The sequence below is a fragment of the Mya arenaria genome, chromosome 12 (genome assembly GCF_026914265.1).
Source record: "Mya arenaria isolate MELC-2E11 chromosome 12, ASM2691426v1".
NCBI classification, from domain to species: Eukaryota; Metazoa; Mollusca; class Bivalvia; order Myida; family Myidae; genus Mya; species Mya arenaria.
Genome location: NC_069133.1, coordinates 34,159,103 through 34,164,242, shown reverse-complemented (window position 1 = coordinate 34,164,242; position 5,140 = coordinate 34,159,103). Strand labels below are relative to the sequence as shown.

At 37.2% G+C, this 5,140-nt stretch overlaps 2 long non-coding RNA genes across 2 annotated transcripts; one reads left to right on the top strand and one right to left on the bottom strand.

The window, feature by feature from the left end:
* Positions 1 to 1,713: 1,713 nt before the first annotated feature.
* Positions 1,714 to 2,904, top strand: LOC128212131 (uncharacterized). The gene is made up of 2 exons (XR_008257392.1): positions 1,714 to 2,051; positions 2,658 to 2,904. It is a non-coding gene; the product is annotated as an uncharacterized LOC128212131 (long non-coding RNA).
* On the bottom strand, positions 2,178 to 4,020 carry LOC128212132 (uncharacterized). The gene is made up of 3 exons (XR_008257393.1): positions 3,745 to 4,020; positions 2,998 to 3,403; positions 2,178 to 2,754 (listed from the first exon to the last, which is right to left on the bottom strand). It is a non-coding gene; the product is annotated as an uncharacterized LOC128212132 (long non-coding RNA).
* Positions 4,021 to 5,140: the final 1,120 nt, after the last annotated feature.

Sequence of the window (5,140 nt, the reverse complement as noted above, 5' to 3'; positions counted from 1 at the left end):
TTCTCTTTTCAGAATTGGACCTTGCATTCCTCCTCAGTTCTTCTTCATGCTTTCTCCTTTCAGGATTGGACCTTGCATTCCTTCTCTGTTCTTCTTCATGCTTTCTCTTTTCAGGATTGGACCTTGCATTCCTCCTCAGTTCTTCTTCATGCTTTTTCTGTTCAGTTTTGGACCTTGCATTCCTCCTTTGTTCTTCTTCATGCTTTCTCTTTTCAGGATTGGACCTTGCATTCCTCCTCAGTTCTTCTTCATGCTTTCTCTTTTCAGGATTGAACCTTGCATTCCTCCTCTGTTCTTCTTTATGCTTTCTCTTTTCAGAATTGGACCTTGCATTCCTCCTCAGTTCTTCTTCATGCTTTCTCTTTTCAGGATTGGACCTTGCATTCCTCCTCTGTTCTTCTTCATACTTTCTCTTTTCAGGATTGGACCTTGCATTCCTCCTCTGTTCTTCTTCACGCTTTCTCTTTTCAAGATTGGACCTTGCATTCCTTTTGAGCTCTTATTCGTGCTTTCTCCTTCCTGGATTTGAGTAGCATGCCTTCTCAGTTCTTGTTCACGTTTTTTATAGTCTGGATTTAATCTGGACTTCTTTTTTCTTTCTCTTTCTTTTCTTCTTACATCTTCAAGTTTTCGATTTAGAGTAGGGTCTATTTTTCTGCACATTTTATCTAATTGGATTTCCCCTGATTTTGTTTTACTTGTTTGAGGTACATTATGCATTGCTTTAAAGTTTTGATCTTTTAAATAGTTGTCAATTCTACATTCTGTAGTCAATGCTTCCACTATTGATTTCTGCAGAGGAAAAGACTGTATTGTCTGTTCAAGCATACACTGTCTCAGATGATGGCGGGCTCTCTTAATGTCAAACTGGCTTTCACAACTCACTCCGAGAAAACATGAAAAGGCAAAAGCAATAGCCATTGTACCACATATTGGTGATGTGGACTGCTGAGGCACTGGCTTGTACTTCATTCTCTGCACGCCACTATCACCAAAGAGAAGTCTGATCTGTGGTGTAACTTGTTTTAAGTGTTCTTGAGTCATCAAGGAGTCATATACATGAATTTCATTCAGGTGAGGGTGTTGGCAGGATGTCACCCAATGTCTGTTCAATGGATGGATATTAATTGACCTTACGACAGGATTTGATTGACAGGTCCTATCAGCCAATCAGAATGTAGGGCTGATAAGCCGTGTTGCTATCCGCCATTTTGTCCGTCAAACTGACCAGAGTCCGTCATATACATGCGCTGGCAATTCCTCGCCTTTTTAAGTATTATGGTAAAAAGGTGTTGTCATGGCACTTGTAATTCGGATACAAGGTAGCCAGGCCGACTAAAGATGGCTTCCAATTCGTTCCGTATTCGAAACCAGCGAGTTATTTAGAAAAATGCAAGTGCTGTATCAGACTCTGTGGAAGACCTCATCAACAGCTGAACTTGGAAATTTTGAAAGATCGTTCAAAGGCGAAACATCTATACATCTGTACAAAAGTATTTTTTTGAACAAAACTACTTATTTCAATCCACTCAAAATTTATTTAATACTGAAATTGTCCGTGCATGACCTAAATAAGTGTTACTATTTTTAAACTATAAACATCGTACATTTATGCTTTGGCTTGTGTTGTCAAATCGGCATAAATGGCCATTTAATATCAGGTTAAACAAGGACACGATTGATTTCATTCAAGATAGAGGTATTTTTGTTGATACCGTTATGTAGTTTTTATAAACTGCTTTGCTTTCAAAGTAAATCAGGAAATATCGTACAACTAAATTTTTGTCCGAACCATCGCATGCTTCCGAATCTCATCTACTCGTATGGTTCCTATGTAAACAATGGCTTTTGTAGCTGTCATTCCGACACATTTCATAGATTTCTTATTTTCATATCAGCACTTTGTCGACGGGAAATCCAATCAAGAAAACCCTGACCCTCAAGCAGCTACTGTATTTGACCAGCTCACACCAGCTAGGCCTCCTCCAAAACTCAGATAAATATTTGAGCCACCAAAACAAAACGAGAACAGATCGGTCTGAATCGTTAAGGTATTATTTTCTGTATAAAACAATTTATTTCACTGTACATTTAAATCAATTATTATGTTCATTAGAACTTGATTCTGCCAAACATGTGCTGTAAAGACTTATTATGAATAAAGAACAAGTCAAACATGTACATATTTTCATTGTTATTCTTATATTTTGGGCCATTTACGTAAATCTACAATATTTAATGATAGTTCATCCAATGTTCAGAGTCCGGATCACATGCACACTCGATTAACAGTATTCTTAAAGTTGCACTCTCACAGAATTCTAGTTTGACACTTTTTGTCTCAGAATCGGCTTATTTTGGCATTCTTTAAATTAAGACCTAAGCAAACTTCTCCGAGCCAAAATATGATAAATGCAATCGAATCCTGTGTAAGTTGTCAAAGTGATCAATCTGTGAAAGTGCAGCTTTAACAGTGAAAAATAACTTCTGCTAATGCTATATATTTTAAAATATATTTGCCATTGCAATAAAGAGATATTCATCTACAATATCATACATAAACACCAAAGAAATATCAAAGTTTAAGTAATGTTTGCAAAACAACAATGTTTAATAAATCTGATATTAAATATGCAACAACTGGTGTTATACTCCAGAACTGAAGCTAACATCATAGAGGTACATCCTTCCAAGAATCCATCAAAACAACATGCTGAACAACTTCAAGAACTCTCTTCAAAAGACCACACTTTCCTGAAATAAATAAAAGATGCCAATATTAAAATAAATCAGTTACATGTATTGTTAAATATTTTAATACTAGCTGTAAATGCTACTGCCTTTGATGTTTGCTTTCTACATGTATATCATAATGAAATATTGACAAGATAATAGCTAATGTTTTGTGGTTGTTGTTTTTCTCTGGACAAATAGTCCATTACTTTTGTACAGTAAAGTAAAACTAAATGTTATAAAAAGCTTTAAAATAGGTCCTACCGATTATTTGTAAAACTTGTCATCACTGGTTTTCTCTTGTGGTTGACATTGCCTGGACTGGCAAATATCATGTGTGTGTGTGGGGGGGGGGCGGTTTCCGGTCTTATGCTAGGTCCCCTGTGGCGGTAGGCTTGTTGAAGACAATAATAAGGGGACTTCCTTATCTCCATCAATCAGAATACTTTAATGGTGTCAACGGTAAATAGCAGTAGACCCTCCACCAGCCTTAACCGGTAAATGGGGGGAGGGTAGTGTGTGTGGGTTAGAACCAGCTGCCCGGTCAGCTTAGTTGGTTAGAAAGCCGGGCTAGTGTTCTGGTGGTTGTGAGTTCGAGCCCCACACCAGGGGCACTTTTCCTTCCAGGTCTACTTTTACAGCCAGAGTGTGTGAACATGTTCCACAATTTCTGTAAGAACAAAAATCAAAGCATGTGAATGTTTGAGCAATGCAAAAGTTACAGATTGGTATCACCCACGATTGTCACTTGTCAACTATTACATTATTATTCATAAGGGAGCGTGTTCAATCGATTAGAACTGAAACTTTTTATGGATAACCCCAATAAACTATTTCTGCTCATACTATAGAATACAAGGTTATACTGTATAGCTGGCATGTAACTGTTATTTAATGTCACTTCCGGGTTCCCCATTCGGGCCATTTATGATTTACTCATATTGTGCGATGATTTAATCTTTGTTTCAACAATACTGTAAGAAGGACCGGTGTTTTTAAAGTTAAACTTACCCTTGTTTGCATTTACAGTATGCGTCACACACACACTTTTCCTTTGTATCGATGTCAATGTTGACAACATGGCGGCTATCCGATTTTCTCTGACTTGGATAGATTTCACCCCGTAAATTTTAGATATCGTCATTTTCTAAAGATATATCGAGCCTTCCGATGTAGCAGCCAGTTACAAATTCCTTTGACTTCTATTTTTTCGCATTGTAATGTTACATTTATGATAATTTGTCAGGAATATCGGAAAGCGAAACGACGCGATACGCCATTACTTCCTCGTTTGTTTGACGGACATAGACAGAGTTGGCTCCCTTGATATCAGGGGGCGTGGCTTAGAAGCCGCTGTCGTAAGGTCAATTGAAAACTGGTCCATTGGTATCACAGGTTTAGCGACAAACTCATCCGGTAAGTTTTTCTGGAGCACTAACTCAGCCACAGAGTATAGTATTCAGTGTAGTCCTGATGAGCTGTTGGAGAGAATGCCTTCAGGAGGTTCATGGCCATTTGTGTGACGTCATCCGGCAGGCTTGTACTGTCATCACCAATTAGAGCAGATACGCCATAGGGGTCCACTATTGTGCTTGAGACTGTTGCCTGAAAAAGACATACATTGTGGATGCATGAAATTTGTAAATGAGTGATAGTGAGCATAAAAGTGAATTTATTTATCAGTATTTGCAATAATTGCGCATTCAAACAGACACTGAAATTGACTATGTAAAAGTAAAAGTGTAAGGTGTATGTATTGGTAAACAGCGTTCTAAAATTATTAAACCAATAATCTAATGGTTTAAAACAGTTCAGATAAATATATGTGGAGAAATTCGCTTACATGTGGCTGATCTGTTTGTGGAATAGCCCTGGTTAATATGTCTGTTCTGTCAGGACAGTCAATTAGATTGTCTTCTGTTGACGGAGCAGACCTCATGTGTTGAGCCTAAATCAGAAATTAATGAAACTCTAAACAATAATGAAAGCTAGTCAAGTGTGTAATGTAATGTAAAGATAATCTAAAGGCCCATGTGAAATGGAACTATTAGATCTATAATGAGCAAAGATAATTTATAGTAAGTTTTAACGTTTTAAAGTTTTTACGTTTGACTTCTGAGCTTGTCTCTGTACTTTTCATCGTATTATTAAGAATAACTAAGGTGCTAAGGGTTTAAATGAAAAGAATTTTAACTACCTTTAAATGTGCTATTTAATAACACAGTTATAATCAGTAACCAACTTATGCTACCTTCACACTGGTTCCTTTGCATGGTGTAGATGTTGATAAAACTTCTTCAAGGTGTGTGTTAACAGGGCTTGAAAATGTTTGTGTATGTAAAGCTCTCTGCGCCTGCTTTCTTTTTCGCTCTTTCTGGCGATAATCTCAATTCATATTACCAACATC